This window comes from Hippopotamus amphibius, chromosome 8 (genome assembly GCF_030028045.1).
Source record: "Hippopotamus amphibius kiboko isolate mHipAmp2 chromosome 8, mHipAmp2.hap2, whole genome shotgun sequence".
Classification (NCBI taxonomy): Eukaryota; Metazoa; Chordata; class Mammalia; order Artiodactyla; family Hippopotamidae; genus Hippopotamus; species Hippopotamus amphibius.
The window spans coordinates 122,574,921-122,593,392 of NC_080193.1; the positions used below are offsets into that span (position 1 = coordinate 122,574,921).

General features: G+C 36.0%; 1 protein-coding gene across 1 annotated transcript in view; it reads left to right on the plus strand.

Moving 5' to 3' along the window:
- Positions 1–18,472, plus strand: part of ZNF385B (zinc finger protein 385B) — a 305,087-nt gene that overhangs the window by 152,610 nt on the left and 134,005 nt on the right. The window lies entirely within an intron of this gene.

An 18,472-nucleotide genomic window follows, 5' to 3' on the forward strand; every position in this document is an offset into this window, starting at 1 on the left:
ACACCATTTAAGGGATGGTCAGTGTCACTAGATGCTCTTAACATTTTTTTTAAATTTTTCTCTGAACAAGGAGAGCCCTTTTCAAATGCTACTCCAGATTCTAACCTCAACTTATAGGCTCCACAATTAGCAGAAATATGCTTTCCTCTATTTGAACATTTGATCAATTTTTTTAAAGCTTTTTATTGGAATATAATTGCTTTACACTCTTGTACCAGCTTATGAGGTACACCAAAGTGAATCAGCTGTATTTATACATATATCCCCATATTCCCTCCCTCCTGCAATTCCGCCCACCCTCCCCGTCCTGGCCCTCTAAGGCATCACCCGTCACCGAGTTGATCTCCCTTTCTTATACAGCAACTTCCCACTGGCTATCTATTTTACACTTGGTAGTATATATATGTCTATGCTACTCTCTCACTTTGTCCCAGCTTCCCCTTCGCCCCCTGCACCCCCAACCCCGTGTCCTCCAGTCCATTCTCTGCATCTGCGTCCTTATTCTTGTCCTGTCACTGGGTTCATCAGTACCATTTTCTTTTCTTTTTTTTCTTAGATTCCGTATATATGAGTTAGCATACAATATTTGTTTTTCTCTTTCTGGCTTACTTCACTCTGTATGACAGAGTCTAGGTCTATCCACCTCATTACATATAGCTCCATTTCATTCCTTTTTATAGCTGAGTAATATTCCATTGTATATATATGCCACAACTTCTTTATCCATTCCTTTGTTGAAGGGCACTTAGGTTGCTTCCATGTCCTGGCTATTGTAGATAGTGCTGCAATAAACATTATGGTACGTTTCTTTTTGGATTATGGTTTTCTCTGGGTATATACCCAGGAGCGGGATTACTGGATCATATGGTAGTTCTACTTTTAGTTTTTTAAGGAACCTCCAAACTGTTTTCCATAGTGGCTGTACCAACTTACATTCCCACCAAGAGTGCAGGAGAGTTCCCTTTTCTCCACACCCTCTCCAACATTTGTTGTTTCCAGATTTTGTGATGATGGTGTGAGGTGATACCTCATTGTGGCTTTGACTTGCATTTCTCTAATGATGAGTGATGTTGAGCATCTTTTCATGTGTCTGTTGGCCATCTGTATGTCTTCTTTGGAGAAATGTCTATTTAGGTCTTCCGCCCATTTGTGGATTGGGTTATTTGCTTTTTTGGTATTAAGCTGCATAAGCTGCTTGTATATTTTGGAGATTAATCCTTTGTCCGTTGCTTTGTTGGCAAGTGTTTTCTCCCACACTGAGGGTTGCCTTCTTGTCTTGTTTATGGTTTCTTTCGTTGTGCAAAAGCTTTTAAGTTTCATTAGGTCCCATTTGTTTATTCTTGATTTTATTTCCATGATTCTAGGAGGTGGGTCAAAAAGGATCTTGCTTTGATGTATGTCATAGAGTGTTCTGCCTACGTTTTCCTCTAAGAGTTTTATAGTGTCTGGCCTTCCATTTAGGTCTTTAATCCATTTTGAGTTTATTTTTGTATATGGTGTTAGGAAATGTTCTAGTTTCATTCTTTTCCATGTAGCTGTCCAATTTTCCCAGGACCACTTATTGAAGAGGCTGTCTTTTTTCCATTGTATATTTTTGCCTCCTTTGTCAAAGATAATGTGCCCATATGTGTTTGGGTTTACCTCTGAGTTATCTATTCTGTTCCATGGATCTTCCTTTCTCTTTTTGTACCAGTACCATACTGTCTTGATCACTGTGGCCTTGTAGCATAGTTTGAAGTCAGGAAGCCTAATTCCACCAACTCCGTCTTTCCTTCTCAATATTGCTTTGGTTATTCGGGGTCTTTTGCGTTTCTATTCAAATCGTAAGATTGCTTGTCCTAGTTCTGTGAAAAATGCCATTGGTAATTTGATCGGGATTGCGTTGAATCTGTAAATTGCTTTGGGTAGTACAGTCATTTTCACAATGTTGATTCTTCCAATCCAAGAACATGGTATGTCTCTCCATCTGTTTGTATCCTCTTTGATTTCTTTCATCAGTGTCATAGTTTTCTGCAGACAGGTCTTTTGCCTCCTTAGGCAGGTTTTTATTCCTAGGTATTTTATTCTTTTTGTTGCAATGGTAAATGGGAGACCTTCCTTAATTTCTCTTTCTGCTTTTTCGTTGTTAGTGCATAGGAATGAAAGAGATTTCTGCACATTAATTTTGTATCCTGCTACTTTACTAAACTCATCGATTAGTGCTAGCAGTTTTCTGGTAGAGTCTTTAGGGTTTTCTATGTATAATATCATGTCATCTGCAAAGAGTGACAATTTTACTTCTTTTCCAATTTGGATTCCTTTTATTTCATTTTCTTCTCTGCTTGCTGTGGCTAACACTTCCAAAACTCTTGAATAATAATGGTGAAAGTGGGCATCCTTGTCTTGTTCCTCTTCTTAGAGGAAATGCTTTCAGTTTTTCACCATTTAGAACGATGTTGGCTTTTGGTTTCTCATATATGGCTTTTATTATGTTGAGGTAATTTCCTTCTATGCCCATTCTCTGGAGAGCTTTTATCATAAATAGATGTTGAATTTTGTCAAAAGCTTTTTCCACATCTATTGAGATTATCGCATGGTTTTTATCCTTAAGTTTGTTGATATGATGTATCATATTGATTGATTTGTATATTTTGAAGAATCCTTGCATCCCAGGGATAAACCCCACTTGATCATGGTGTATGATTTTTTTAATGTGCTGTTGGATTCTGTTAGCTAGTATTTTGTTGAGGATTTTTGCATCTATATTCATCAGGGATATTGGCCTGTAATTTTCTTTTTCTGTGACGTCTTTGCTTGGTTTTGGTATCAGGACGATGGTGGCCTTATAGAATGAGTTTGGGAATGTTTCTCCTTCTGCTATATTTTGGAAGAGTTTGAGAAGGATAGGTGTTATCTCTTCTCTAAATGTTTGATAGAATTTGCCTGTGAATCCACCTGGCCCTGGGCTTTTGTGTGTTGGGAGATTTTTAATCACAGTCTCAATTTCCGTGCTTGTGATTGGTCTGTTCCTATTTTCTATTTCTTCCTGGTTCAGTCTTGGAAGATTGTATTTTTCTAAGAATTGATCCATTTCTTGGCATATAGTTGCTTGTAGTAGTCTCTCATGATCTTTTGTATTTCTGTGGTGTCTGTTGTTACTTCTCCTTTTTCATTTCTAATTCTGTTGATTTGCATCTTCTCCCTTTTTTTCCTCATGAGTTTGGCTAATGGTTTATCAATTTTGTTAATCTTCTCAAAGAACCAGCTTTTAGTTTTATTAATCTTTGCTATTGTTTCCGTCCTTTCTTTTTCATTTATTTCTGATTTGATCTTTATGATTTCTTTCCTTCTGCTCACTTTGGGGTTTCTTTGTTCGTCTTTCTCTAATTGTTTTAGGTGTAAGGTTAGATTGTTTATTCAATATTTTTCTTGTTTCTTGAGGTAGGACTGTATTGCTATAAACTTCCCTCTTAGAACTGCTTTTGTTGCATCCCATAGGTTTGGGATTGTTGTGATTTCATTGCCATTTGTTTCTAGATATTTTTTGATTTCCTCTTTGATTTCTTTAGTGATTTCTTGGTTGTTTAATAGCGTATTGTTTAGTCTCCATGTGTTTGTATTTTTTACACTTTTTTTCCTGTAAGTGATATCTAGTCTCATGGCATTGTGGACAGAGAAGATGCTTGATATGATTTAAATTTTCTTGAACTTACCAAGGCTTGATTTGTGACCCAAGATATGATCTATCCTGGAAAATGTTCCATGTGCACTTGAGAAGAAAGTGTATTCTGTAGTTTTAGGATGGAATGTCCTATAAATATCAATTAAGTCTAGATGGTCTAATGTATCATTTAAAGCTTGTGTGTCCTTATTTATTTTATGTTTGGGTGATCTGTCCATTGATGTAAGTGGGGTGTTCAAGTCTCCTACTATTATTGTGTTACTGTCGATTTCCCCTTTTATGGCTGTTAGCATTTGCCTTATGTATTGAGATGCTCCTATGTTGGGCACATAGATATTTACCATTGTGATATGTTCTTCTTGGATGGATCCCTTGATCATTGTGTAGTGTCCTTCCTTGTCTCTTGTAATAGTCTTTACTTTCAAGTCTAATTTGTCTGATATGAGTATTGCTACTCCAGCTTTCTTTTGACTTCCATTTGCATGGAATATCTTTTTCCATCCCTTCACTTTCAGTCTATATGTATCCCTTGGTCTGAAGTGGGTTTCTTGTAGGCAGCATATAGAAGGGTCTTGTTTTTGTATCCATTCAGCCAGTCTGTGTCTTTTGGTTGGAGCATTTAATCCATTTACATTTAAAGTGATTATTGACATGTGTGTTCCTATCACCATTTTCTTAATTGTTTTGGGTTTGTATTTGTAGGTGTTTTCCTTCTCTTGTGTTTCCTGCTTAGTAAAGTTCCTTTAGCAATTGTTGTAAGGTTGGTTTGGTGGTGCTGAATTCTCTTAACTTTTGCTTGTCTGGAAAGCTTTTGATATCTCTGTCGAATCTGAATGAGATTTTTGCTGGGTAGAGTATTCTTGGCTGTAGGTTTCTCTCTTTCAGGACTTTCAGTATATCCTGCCATTCCCTTCTGGCCTGCAGAGTTTCTGCAGAAAGGTCAGCTGTTATCCTTATGGGTTTTCCCTTATATGTTATTTGTTGCTTTTCTCTTGCTGCTTTTAATATTTTTTCTTTGTGTTTAATTTTTGTTAGTTTGATTAACATGTGCCTCGGTGTATTTTTCCTTGGCTTTATTCTGTTTGGGACTCTCTGCATTTCTTGAACTTGATTAATAGCTTCCTTTCCCATGTTGGGAAGTTTTCCACTATAACCTCTTGAAATATTTTCTCCGACCCTTTCTTTTTTTCTTCTTCTTCTGGGATGCCTATGATTCAAATGTTGGTGTGCTTAATGTTGTTACCAAGCTCTCTGAGACTGCCTTCCATTCTTTTTATTCTTTTTTCTCTTTCCTGCTCTGTGGCAGTTATTTCCCCCATTCTCTCTTCCAACTCACTTATTCGTTCTTCTGCCTCAGTTATTCTGCTGGTTATAGCATCTAGAGTATTTTTAATTTCAGTTATTTTGTTGTCCATTACTGTTTGTTTACTCTTTAATTCTTCTGAGTCCTTATTAAATGTTTCTTTTTTTTAATTAATTAATTTATTTTATTTATTTATTGGCTGCATTGGGTCTTTGTTGCTGCACATGGGCTTTCTCTAGTTGCTGAGACTGGGGGCTACTCTTCATTGTGGTGCACAGGCTCCTCATGATAGTGGCTTCTCTTGTTGTGGAGCACAGGCTCTAGGCATGTGGGCTTCAGTAGTTGTGGCACATGGGCTCAATAGTTGTGGTGCACGGGCTTAGTTGCTCTGTGGCCTGTGGAATCTTCCCAGAGCAGGGCTCGAACCCATGTCCCCTGTATTGGCAGGCAGATTCTTAAACACTGCGCCACCTAGGAAGTCCTAAATGTTTCTTGTGTTTTCTGTATTTTGTTATTGAGATTTTGTATCATTTTTACTATCATTACTCTTCTTCATGCAATTTTCCTATTTCTTCTTCATTTATTTGGTCTTGTGGATTTTTTTCCTGCTCCTTTGCTTGCATGGTGTTTCTTTGTTTTCTCATAGTATTCCAAACTTCAGAGGTTGCTTGTCCCAGCAATAAAGGGGTTTAAGTAAGACTGTCCAAGCCCCAGACTAATGGCAGAGTGTTGAGTCAAAGAAATACTAAGTCACAGAAACACATACATGTATAAGACACACAAATACTGAATCCAATAGAACATAAGGCACTAGAAAGACCTGACAGAAGAACTCCAGTATGCTCTCAGACAATCAAGGAGAAAACCAACAGAAATTCAAAATCAAAACAGAATAAAACAAAAACAAAAACAAACAAACAAACCAAAAAAACCACCACACACACACAAACACAAATCCAGGGAGATTTTGAAAGCTAAGATCAAATATAATAAAGCACAAGAGTACCACCAGACAGACTGAAGATTCTCAGAATGAAATCAGACAATTATACTTAGAACTAAGATAAAGACAAAACCTAATAATAAATACCAAAGCAGTGTGTCATCTGGAGAATAAAGCAAGGAAACAGAGCAGACCAATAACATTGCTTATAAGTATATTAAGATAAAATAAACTAAAAAAGGATAGAAGCCAGGGCAACAGAAGAGTGTAGTATGACTGCAAATATGAAAAGAAAAGGAAAGAAATAGAAATGCATAAAAGATAGAGATGAGAAGAAGGTAGGAGAGATACAGTCAGCACTACAAAAAACTTAACTAGAAATAGAAATATATAAAAAGCCTAAAAATAAAAATAGAATACAAAATATGTTATAAAAAGTGTAGATCCCTTAGGACTAAGATTGTAATTAATAAAAAAAAAAAACAACAAACAAAAAAACAGAAAAAAACTGGAACTGACCCCAGAATGGACCAGATCAATAGAATTAATACTGATATTTCTGTTTCCTTGGGGTCTCAGCTGTAAGTGTCCTTCTACCTGCCTTGGGCTTTTTGTATTATACTGCGACCAGCAATGCTTCCTTTATTGTTCGTCTGTAAGCGCTGGTGTGTGGAGAGAGAGAGGGTACAATAGTGGCTCCTTTCCCTAGGGGTGAGTGAGCCATGTCGCCCTGCCTGCGTCACAGCGGCTCAGTCGGCCGTGGTGGTGCCTGTTGCAGAGGGATACCGGCGGCTCAGATGTAAACAGAATGTCTCCAGAGCTAGGCCACTCTGCTGGCTTTTGGCTCTCAGCCTCAGGCACTCTAGGCCAGCCCTGCCCAGGGGCCTTTGTTATCCTTGAGTGCGTTAGCTAGGCCCACAAGGGTCCTTCCTTTGTCTGTCGCAGGCGCAGAGAGAGAGGCTACACCTGCAGCTCCTCCCCCCTGCTTGTGAGTCAGCAGTTTCCAGCCGCCACTATGGCCGTGCAGCTTTCTGCGGTAGGCACTCTCCGCTGCGGGTTTCTTCCCTCCTGTCCTCTCAGTCCGTCTCCCCACTGCCAACAATGTTTCTCACCCTGAACCAGTTCTCTGGTTCCCACGCTCCAGCTCCCAGACCCCCCGTTCAACTGTGAATCGATGCCTCAGTCCAGCCACGGTGAGCTGTGGTGCAGACCCTCCGGATATTTCTCACTCTTTCCTGTCTGCCACAGCTCAGTCACTTCACTATTTTTGAACAGTCCCAAGTGCCTCCCTTCTGACCCAGGGAAATTCCCTGTTGGAGAAAGGGTTTCCCCATCAGATAAGGGATGTTTCCCTGAATTTGACAATCTCCCCTCTGTTTCAGATCCCCCCATCCTAGGATGTGGGACCTGTCCCTTCCCTTTCTTCTCCTCCTCTTTCTCTTTTTTTTTCCCCTCAATCCTACCCAGTTTTGTTGGGATCTTTGCAGTCCTTTTTGGTGTCCAAGGTTGTTTGCTGGTGTTCAGCTGGTTCTCTGTGGGAATTATTGCATCTTTTGATGTATTCCTGATGCATCCGTGAAGGGGGATGCATTCCACATCCTTCTACTTCGCCGCCATCTTTCTTCTCCCCAACATTTGATCAATTTTTATCAGTACATCAGAGGTAATTTCGTATAAATGTTAACAGATATGGTTAGTTTATTCCTATGAATGTATTGACTCCCAGCTACCACTTACAAAAAACCAATCATCTCCACTCAGATATACAAAATAATGGATCCTTATTTTCCAAAAGGGGTTTACAAATCAGTTTAGAGTTTTGGTATTAAAAAGCCTCCTAACCCAGATATTAATATTCTCTTTAGAAGATTTCACAGACCTTGGGCTAAAATTCCCGTGGAGATGAAGGAAAAGTGTTTGCTGCCTTTATTTACTAGGACACTAGAGGTTTCAGGCCTCTAATACTGTTGATGTTTACTAAGTATAACCAGTTAATTCACTTGAGAATACTGTGCTTAAGTACATGAATTTATAATGGCCATTCAGACTTCCTGTAATAATTAAGCTTATTTAATAATCTTAAATAAGTGCATCGTAAGGGATAGGAGTAGGATTCTTGACTTTTCACATTGAACCAAATCACTCAATAAGTATTCATATAGGTACCTGCCAGTACACACATTTTATAAGCATTGGGACCAGTTGTCACCTTGTTGGTTAAACAAAGGAGTATGATATTCACTTTGGTAATCCAACATGAACGACTGCTTTTCAGTCCCACTTTCATGACTGACTACCCATAAATACACTTCAAATCCAAGGCCATCTCTTGGTCTTTTCCTTGAAAAAAAAAATCTACTTATTAACAGTTGGTGATTTCAGTCGTTTCATGTTTAGAAAATAACTCTTCAAATTGTAGACTTAGAAAATAACGCTTCAGTTGTGGGTTGGTTTATAAACCAAAGCATATGATAGATGAAATAGCACAGGAAGCAGTATGTCTTGATGTCCTATTTTAATCAGAAAGTAGGCACCACAGAATAAAGAATCATAAAGTATTTCTAGTCAGCATAAGAGTAGTGAGTAAAGTGGTATGTAGTGGAATTAAAAGATTTATATATTAAAAAAGAAAAACTATTACTAACATGTCAAAATAGATTGCATTTAAAAAATCATACTGTGTGCTTTAAACATGCTTCTTTCTATCAGGCACTTGAAATGCGGAAAGGGGCTTTGTTATATTAAAGATATAAGATACACTGGTTCAACAGGTATGGAAGCAAAATATGAGTACTTCTTAAAATATGCAATGTGGAAAACAAATCACTCCATAATTATGTACCCTGTACGAGAAGAAAATACTTACTATTCCCTTGTGCTACTGAATATAAACTGTTTTGGATTCGGTTAAAAGGTGTGTGTAGGCTCAGTGACATTTTACAATTTTAACTGTTATAGTACTCTTTGGAAATATAGTTTGAGACATTCCCTCCAGGAACCACTTTGACAAGAGCAGTATTTATAAGCAGATAAGAAAAGTTTCCTCAAAAAGTCTTGCTGTTTTACTTTGCAACAAATTAAAATATGTATAAAATAAACTCTGTAATATAATTATGAATTTCTATAACATACAAAAATATTTACTTTGGAAAAACTTCTCCAGATACTAAGACCTACTGGTTTATTATTTGCTCTTGAATTTATACGATGAACAGAATTGAAAAATGATTACCAACATGAATACTTTTTAATTGTAGGAATAGTTGATGGAAGTTGTGGCTTCCAACTAGTTATGTCTTGTCAATTAATTCAGAAGTTCTAGACAATAGGGCAGTTCTTTTATTGGGACAGAATTATTTTTATTATTTCTTTTCAGTTCCACCCTTTCTTTAGATTGCGTGTTTTTCCTAGTCATAATTAGCCCTTTCTTAGAAATTCCCTTTTTTTTTAATTTACATTTTTTTAATAATCTGCGCTAGACCTTTAGGAATTTTTTTTTTTTTTTTTTTGCTTTTTGGCAATTTTTCCAGTTGGCTTTTAAACTTATTGAGAGCAGCGTCTCTGTGAGATCACATGGTTATCTCCCACAGTGCCAATCCTTAGAGAAGGCTTTTTGATAAAAGAGTTCTGAATGGACTCAGCTTTAAAACGGATCACAAATTACCACAGAGGCATTTTCTGAAGAAAGACTCTCATTTAACTTCTGATAAATATTGGTGTGTATTGTAGAGTTTTTTTTACTCCTGCATAAAAAGAGGGTTACTATAGTTCAGGTGGAGAGGGACTAAGGAGGAACTAAGTACCGCACTAAGAAGAACTGAACTCCAGTGGTGGCTCCATCAGTGACTAGCCCTGTGAGCTTTCCCGAATAAGCAACCACTGTCATCCTGCCTTTACATGGCCCGCCTCATAGAACTGTTGCTACAGTCGCATGAGAAAATGCATGAGATAGCACTTTGAGTACTAAAAAGTACCATAAAAATGGGCCGTATGATTACACTATGTCTTTACTATGACATGCTGAATGTTATAAAATAATATTATTGTTCTGGGGTTGCTGACCATTGCATTGTTGTTGGGATGGGGAAAAAAATTTCTTTAGCAAAACTGAGACCCTAGGGAAAAATAAAAATAATTGAAAGGTCCAAGATTTACCAACACTTTGAACTAGACTGCAACACACCCAAACTATTTTGGGGGGCTGCCTTGGAAGATTGTGCTAATACCAGCTAACACATACTGAGTGTGTGCCCTCTGTGAAGCCCTGGGTTGACAGCTTAAGGCACATTGTCTCATTTAATCCTCAATACTGCCCTATAAAGGTGGGCAGTATTATTGAACTCACTTTGTAGGTGAGGAACTTGTGGCTTAGATAGACTGATATGTCTAAGGCTACACAGATCAAAAGGGGCAAAGCCAGACCTGAATCCACATTTGTCTTACTCCAGAACCAGTGCTCATTTGTTCTCTTCTAGCCTGGCAACACTATTAGCTAAAGCCCAATCAATTTTCTAACAATCCAAATCTATGAGGAAGAAAATTAAATAGTGAGAATCACATTATTTAACCTCAGGTTGATTTGAAGATACCTGTGGAATCACATGGATCTTTAGAGGTAGTGAAGGACATTTTTAGCATCTTTGCAAATAAAGAATTTTAAAAATAATAATCAATGATGAAAACTAAATATCAAAGTACAGTTCTTTAATGAGTTATTGTTTAAGACATGCCTGTTGGCAATGCATGAATTTTCCAAATATATAATTTATGTTATAATGTCAGGATTTTGTTCTTGATGTAACATTCGAATTATGATAACCTCCATTAAAAAATAACAACACTCCAGTTGAAAAATCATTCTGGTTTTCCAGACTCTCATTTATTGGCAATATGTATGATATTTTCTCTTGAAAAATTGCAGGGTATTTATCATTATAGAGAAGGCAAAAAAATTTAATTTACAACTGGTGGGCTAAAAGAGAAACAAACTCTGACTTTAATAAGTGCAATTCCAATTTGGTAGTCTTAGGTGATTTGCTAAGTAGAATGTTTATAATTATTGTAACCCTTTAAAATAAGAAAAGAAAGCTTGCATATTTTATTTTGGCTAATGAGACTCTGAACCCATAACTGTTCAGTGTCTTAAAAATAAGCACTTAAAAGTGGTCTGACCCTAATTGCTCATTTTATTAGTGGACATTTTCAAGTATTGCATAACTATCTTCTCAGGGTATTTTCTAATGAAGTCTCAGACAGTTTATAAAATAAAATAACTACTTCTAAAGTAAGTCTAAGCAATATGTCAGTGGTCAATAATCCTGTAGATCCTGACATATAATACTATTGTTATATATTTCTTTGTTTTGGAACCTACTATAAAGAGACATTTAGTTTTTTTTTTTTTGAAATTTTAATTATTACTTTTATTTTTTTTATTATTATTTTTTTGGGGGGTACACCAAGTTCAGTCATCTGTTTTTATACACATATCCCCATATTCCCGACATTTAGTTTTATTTGATGCTGTAGACTTTATGCACATCTCCCATCAATGAGATGAGAATTGTAGGTTAGTCACTAAGTGGTAAAAATGGAATCATTTTGATCCTGCTCTTTGAAATCTCTTTCTTGTTGACTCTTTGAATCCTGTTGTAGTAAAAGGTGTAGCAGTTCATAGCTTTAAATGGAAAAATAGATAATTAAAAAAGCAAATTGTGTTAATGGCATATTTGGGGGAAAATATGTTTAAAAACTTTTTCTTTTGATCATGATATTTTAGTATAACAATATCACTGGCTCTGTTGAGTCTAAGTGATCTTATAGCAATTGACCCCAAGAAATATTTATAATCGATGTATTGCAGTTAATACGAAATTTCAAGTAACTCAGAAATATGCACATCTGTCATAACTGTGTCCTAAATTCAAGTGGTAAATGCAACTTTGAAAGTAGAGAATACTTCAAATCACTTAGACACAAGGCAAAATTAGATTTTTATGTTCGGTTCTACTTTTTACATAATGCCAGAGCTATTAAAACAAAAAACAGAATCAGCAATATAAAACTGTTATCATACTTAGATTTAGAAACTTTATGTACAAGTTATGTTAAAAGTCAGAAAATTGTTTATTCCATACCTGTTATCTAGTTTCATCAAGGCATAAAAATGACAATCTTAGATTATAACTGAGAATTTTCTACATGAAATGAATGTTTTATTATTGCTTTAGGATTGTTTCAGAATTTACATAGTGAACTTCAGAATCTCTTATTCTTGCTTTACCTAGCCTAAAAGCTAACTCTTCCTTCCTCAGCATAAAGCTATCAAATGAGCTGGCAGCATCCCCAAACCTAAATGCAGTTTCTAGATGTTGCCAAAGAATTATACCCAGAATCTCTAATGCTTTCAAAGGATTGTAAGACTGTGCGGTTTTGCTTGTATATTAAAAAAAAAAATGGTGCTGACTGGAATACCCAAGTGGGTTATATGCCTTCATTCATCCAAGAATGAAATGGTGTATGTGTTTATAATGCTAATTTCACCTTGTCTTTTTTTTTTTTCCTTATGTCCATGTATATTGATAAAATTTTTGAGAAACTTAACTGCACTTCACCATTTTCTCCTCTGGTGGGAAGATAAATGCTGTTATTACGTAGGGAAAGTGAAAGTTGGAAACATTTTCCCTAAATGGAATGGGGGTCTTTCTATGAGAGTGATGTAATTCTGGGAACTTTTTTTGGGCATTCTCCACATGCTGATTTAAGTGATGGAGGAAGAAAAAGAAATAATACAAGATTAGTCCTTGCCTTCAAGTATCTCACAGTGTAGTTGTCAAGATTACTGTGCAAATAAGCAGCATTGAACAAAATAAGAAATGCAAGATAGTCGCTTTAGTTTTGTTAAGCAACTTAAGTGGTTGTGCCTCTCTGTAGAACCAACATAAAGGATTATGTTACTTATCCTTTCAACTTACAGTATACCTGCGCAAAGATTTGAGAGATAAAATGTTGGATCTAAAAGATGTAAAAATGGACACATAATAGTTTCCCCTGATTTCCATATTCAGATAAATATTTTTCTCATTCGGAGTAGCTACCTAAGAAAACTATGCAATACTCCTTTGATTAGAATATTTTAAGATTTCCTCTGGTTGCCTTGCCCTCAGGAGTAATTTACTGTATTGTCAAACCTGTCAGTATCCAATTTACATTTGTAGTTTTTCAGTTAAAATGCTAAACTCACTTCTTTCATTTTCTATTAAAATGGTATTTCAAAGAAATGCCACGCTGTTTTCAAGGGGTGTCTTAGGTTCCCAATATGTGGAGTTTGTTTCTTTCTTGAGACAATTATTAGAATTCAGATTGGATCTGTTATTCCATAACCCTTCTGTTTGCAGGGATTCACAAGTGATGATGGTTGAGCCTTGCACTAAGGCAGACCATTAAATCTGTCCTAGGCTGGAAGATTGGCACAAATGAAGACTCAGAGTCCATTTAGAGTTGGTTTCATTTAACGGTTACTAATGAACCAACAAACAGCACAACAAATGTGAGATCGAGATACAGATCAGTGGACACATTTTCTGATGCCTCCCTTCCTTGGGAGGTATATTCAAAGAGGTTAGTGTAGTCCATGCACCATGGGGAATCTGCCTAGACAGAACAGCCCAGAACTGACAACGACCTTGACTCATAGCCCGTTAAGCTAGGAGAAGGGGGTTTATCTGTCACAATAGAAGGAATTTCTATTCTAAGGAAATGACCATTATTTACTCTGTTTTTACTGAATCATCAAATGGCTACCATCCGTCTTCAGAATGGTATTTAAACTTCCTAAGAGACTGCTTTGCTCTCCCATGTCTGTTCTACAGAATCCCTTAGTTGATCTAATCACTACTGGGATAGTTGTTTCCAGTTTAATAGATGAGCTGATTTTGTCATCCAAAATATTTACTGGGCACCCACTCTGGGAAAAACACTACATACGGGCAAGTAATGCTGTAATATTTAAATACTGTAGAATCTTCTTTAATGGAGATATTTTAACAGGAAAAAAGTTTAGGGAGAAAATATTTCCATACAAAGCTATAAAAGGTATTCCTATTCTTTAATTATTTGGGGAAAATACTAAGTAGAGAAGTTTAAAAAGAATTTCTCTAAGTTTTGCCCTTGAGTTTAGCTGTGACTGAGAGATTTTGGCAATTAGTTGAAATCAAACATTTGGATGCTCTATCTTTGATATGATAGCATGCAATATAAGCTTACAGGAAATCTCACAGTGCTGCTATTAATTTTTATTATTTTAAATACTTTCCATCCACATGAACTTGACACTAAGATGTATAAAGGAGTGAGTACCTTAAGAATTTTTAAATCAGTAAATCTGAGTTTAGTCTCATCTTTAAGACTCAAACAGCATGGTTTTGAGCAAGTCCCTTAGCCTTCCTAGAACTCAATTTCTAAATCCATAAAGTGAGTATTTTTTGAACCACAAACAAGTTTACCAGTAACAAGATCACTCTAGAGATTCTATAGAAGATAGACATGTAACAGCAAGGCAGTTGGTTGGAAGAGTCAAATACCATCTGTTACTCAAAAGATTCTAAATACTTATTCATTCCTATGGAGGTATTTCGTTATCTGTTAACACATACACACATGCAGTGCTTGCTAATACAATTATTAAAACATTCTTTTACTCATTTATTTTCTACCTTTTGCAAAGAATGTGCTTTCCTAAAGTCAGGATTAAACAGTGATTCCTCATATATTTTAGAATTCTTCATAACTATATCCTCAAGAATCATTTCCTCCTTTACACTCCAAATATCGAAAGCACTTAATATAAAAATCTGCTGCTTACAGCAATATGTCCCACTAATTTATTAAAAGAATGAGTACCAAAATGCATGGGTTTTTTTTTTTTTTTTTCAAAATAAAGGCTGTGAACCATAAGAATTAGTAAACTCTTTTTTAGAAGAATGAGCACTAATTCTAAGCCTAATTTTTCAAGATACCAAAAAACTAGATATCAGAAGATATCAGTTGTTGTGCAGACAAAACTTTAATCACATGGAATTTATTATGGCATTTATTACAACTTGATAATATTTTTAGAATCCAAATCCAAAACTATGGTGCACATTCCTGTACCCTCCCATCTTTTATTTTTAATAAACACATACCTAGAATATTTCAGGTTATATACATTGTAAATGAATTTATCTTTGACATATTTAAATACATCAGATGATTTATTCATCAAAGATAGGCACTAACACATTTTGGACACTTAAAACCAAAGTACATTAGAACCATGCTATGATGGGGAGAATGTATAACAAGGAAAATTCTTTGGTGAGCTCCATTATATGACAATTATTAGCACCTCTCCTGAAAAACTCAGTCAATACTGCACCAAAGGTGGTATCCCTCACCACAATGGAGCAGGTGCAAGACTACAAAGCACATGAACTAGAGCCCCAGAATCTCCATGGCAGAGCAGGCTGTTGAAAGTCTCAGGCATATCAAGAAAACAAGGTCATTTTAATGGATTTTAGGTTTGGCTATATTCTTAAGATTCTTCTTGAAAGCATTTCAAGATTTATTGATAATATTTTGAGTTCTCAAAAATTTGAATTTATAGAATATCTTCTATCCTAAAGAATCTAATATAGAGGCACTTTACTAACCACATACAAGTTTGCAACAGGGTATAGTGCAGTTACTATGGCAACTATATTATAAATCTTTCTTTTCACTAACTTGAAATTTTTTTTTAAGATTCTCTCTTTGGACTGACATTTTCAATGTTTGAGCTCTAGTGAAGATGATTTTTACCTCTTCACACTGTGAAAATCGAATTAATCCTTTCAAAGAGTTTTGCACCTGTTGAGTTTTTTGTATCAGGATACTTCAATTTAGAACATGCAGTTCAAGAGAAGAAAATGAAAAGGCTTATGAAGAAATAATGTTATCTAGTTTTTCCCCTAAGACATGAACGTAACATATACTTCATATTTTTCTCATGAAAAATTTTAATGTTCCCAAGCCACATTAAAATGCAAAATAAAATGGTATTAGGATCTAGTTTTTATCAATAGGACCCATGAATGATCAGCATAAAAACATCTATGCATTAGTTGTGTGATAAGCTGAAATGGAGTGACCACAGTAAAAGTAACAGAAGAAACATGAAAGACTAATAGAAACATAATTTCAAGAGTGTAGTACAGACTTTTGCGAGATAACTGTGAAGGATACAGATCAACTTGCATTTTCAGTCATCGACATCACATTAAGCCATGTCCATATCTAATGCAGGTGCTAATGTAAGCATCTTATCTGTAAAATACAAACATAGCAATACATACTTTATAGATATTGGCTACTACTGAACTGTGTTAGTGATGCTGCACCTTTTAAGAGATGATGCACTAAACCCACCATAAAAATGTAAATACCAGATGTGGTTAAAAACACAAGAACCAAGAAAAAAAATCAAGAACGAGAACCAAGGGAAATAGGATCTTTCTGAAGAGATAGATTAGATACCTGGAAGTGCGGTATTGCCATAACGCATAATTGAAAATGTAGAAGTAGCTTTGGAACCAGGAAGTGGTTGGAAGCTGGAAGAATTTTGAGGAACGTGATAGAAAAATCTTAGTTTGCCTTGAACAGACCCTTAGTAGGAGTATGGACATTAAAGATGCTGCTAATGGGGGTACAGTAGGGAGTGAGGAACGTATTACTGGGAACTAGAAGAATGGAGATCTTTGTTACATAATGGCAAAGCTAAATGGAATTGTGTCCTTCGGTTATGTAAAAAAGAGAACTGTAGAAGATGAGCTGGGATATCCTGCTAAGGAGAATTGCAAGCAAAATGTTTAAGATGTGGCCTGTTTCTTGCTGCTTAGAGTAAAATGCAAGAAGAGAGGTATAAATTGAAAGAAGAACTATTAAATGAAAAGGAACCAGGGCATGATAGCTCGGGAAATTCTCTGCCTATTCAGATGAGAAAAGATGCTAAAATTAAGAGATTGCCTCTGAAAGTGTGGCATGTTAAAAAAAAAAAAAAAAAGCTTAGGGCATGGATGTATAAATCTTGCCATAATGTTTGAAAGACTAAAAGATCAGAGTGTTCAGGCACAAGAGATTAAGGTTATGCCTCATAGACAGGGGCCTGTTAGGACTAGGCTGCACAGCAGGAGGTGAGTGGCAGGTAAGCGAGCAAAGCTTCTTCATCTGCTGCTCCCCATCGCTCCCCATTACTTGCATTACAGCCTGAACCATCCCCCCATTCCACACACTCCCATCCCCTGTCCATGGAAAAATTGTCTTCCACGGAACCGGTCCCTGGTGTTGAAGAGTTTGGGGACCACTGCTCATAGATCTTCTCAACTAAATTAGAGGTCTTCTAGGAATCTCCATGGCCCTCAGCAAGACGGCCAAAGATATGGAAGGGATTATCTGAAATTTGTGGATGTAGCTTCTTTCTAATGGAGAGCACTGTTGCACCATCCACAAGAAAGCCACAATGTTCTTAAGAAAATAATAGCAGAGACACTATCCATGTGGATGGAAAGAAACAAGAGAGTACAAAATGAAAGGAGACCATTGGACTCCAAAATTCTACTTACAGGAAGCAGGGTAATAAAACTACTCAGCTGCCAACGTATGCTACTGTTCATGAAAAAGGGAGGATGACTCAGAGGGCAGAAGCAATAATCCGAGGGTCAGAACTGAGAGCCTCTAGATCAGAGTCCACATCTTGATTTTGGCCTTGTCATATCCTTAGCAGAGAACCCAGTCAAGCCTACTCAAACTTCTTACGTATGGAACTATGAGATAATAAATGAGTGCTGTTTTAAGCCAATAAGTTAGTTGATAATTTCCTATGTAACAACAGAAACCTAATACAGATATTAATAAGTAGATTCTCTAAAAGATTCTAAAGAATTTAGTTCATACAGTTCAAAAGAGAGAACCAAGTAGTTCCTAGAGACTTCTATATATACTCCTAAACTGTTCGCAAAAGATTTGCTCTGTAAACAGTTTTTTAAATGCTATATTATCTGTATGTAGTTTTTAAGCTTTCCAGGAAGGAATAAAGAAGGTTGACACAGCTGTTAAACAACCCACGGTATCCCCCACAGGGTCCTAACTATTTAAACTAAAAAGGCCTGGGAAAGCCATTTTACATAAAAAAGCCAAATTCTTTGTTTTGAAAGTAGTAACAAAAGATCAGATACTTAAAGGAAGATTTTTTCCTTTGAGTCGTTTTTTAATTTAAAAAATTTTTTAAATAACAGTTTTCACTTTTTACAATAGTTCTCTGTTCAGTGATTAATGTTAAATTAAATGAAGATAAAAATCACATTATTTTTCACTGACATTTATTTTATACTTGTATCAAATTCATTTTATCACATTATCATAGATCTGTAGTCTGCGAGTCATTTCTCACTTATAGTAGGAATTCACCTTTATCACCTGAGATAGCAGCTTTGTATCACAGTTTGTATAAGATATTGTTGTCCTGAGATGAGATGAGAGTGCTACTTAA